The sequence below is a fragment of the Elephantulus edwardii genome, unplaced genomic scaffold (assembly GCF_000299155.1).
Source record: "Elephantulus edwardii isolate Elephantulus edwardi_28Jun2011 unplaced genomic scaffold, EleEdw1.0 scaffold00261, whole genome shotgun sequence".
NCBI lineage: Eukaryota > Metazoa > Chordata > Mammalia > Macroscelidea > Macroscelididae > Elephantulus > Elephantulus edwardii.
In genome coordinates, this window is record NW_006400011.1 from 3,056,958 (window position 1) to 3,058,156 (window position 1,199).

The window sequence follows — 1,199 nt, forward strand, 5'->3', positions numbered from 1 at the left end:
ATTATATTATATATAAATAACCGACCCTGATTAGACTCAATCCTTAGAGAGAATTTAATGCCCATATCTCCGTAAACTATTCAAGAGTGGGGCTTACGCCATTTTTTCTTTGTTGTCTAGCACTGGCTGTGGCTGTGTTTGGCTGTGGGTCTAATAAATATACTTAGTAAAGAAAGATAGAGAGCTTTCCCATCTAGATCAGGAACAAGGCAAAAAATACCTGCTCTCATAATTGCTATTCAATATTTCAACAATATTATCCTCCCAAACAAATAAGTTGAAATTGAAGTGAGTGGAAATTCAACTAGAGCTTTTTCTCTCTACAGGAGTTATCTTAAGAAAAGACTGAAAAACCAGAAATAATTGATAGAGGAATTAATAATATTATTTTATTAGTAAATCAGTGACTATTCATGCTGTTGTTGTTATTATTATGTACCATTGAGTCATCTGTGGCTCATAACGACCCTATGTACAACAGTCCTAAACCCTGCTCTATCCTGCGTCAATCTCACCATCTCCGACACACTTATCCGACTATGCCAGTCACGGGGTCTTCTTCTCCTGCTCTGTCCCTCCACCCTTCCAAGCATGATGTCCTTCTCCAAGGATTGGTCCCTCCTTGCAACATGTCCAAAGTATGTCAGACCAAGCCTCAGAATCCTTGCCTCCAAGGAGCAGCCTGGTTTAACCTACTTGAGGACAAATCTGTTCATTTTCTTAGCAGTCCATGGTATATTCAATACTTTTCTCCAACACCACAGCTCAAAGGCATCAATTCTCATTCTATCATCGCTAGTCATTGTCCAACTCTCTGATGCATAGCAGGTGATTGCAAAGACCATTGACTGTATCAGGTGCACTTTAGTCTCCAGAGTGACATAATTGCTCTTCAGTACTTCGGAGAGATCCCTAACAGCAGACGTTCCCATTGTAATACATCCATTCATAGGTGGTTTTTTTTCTCTCCTCTCCTTTATTCCCATCTGATGGAGATTTTAAGGTTTGAGTGATGTTATTATTTTATTGCCTTATCTCTGACTATCAAATATACTACATTTCTGGCATATTAAACAAATTTTGTAATCCAATAAATAGTACCAGCAGCCAGGAAATTAAAAGGCGCATTGCCATGGGAAAGTCTGCTGTTAGGGACCTCTCCAAAGTGCTGAAGAGCAGTGGTGTCTCTCTGGAGACTA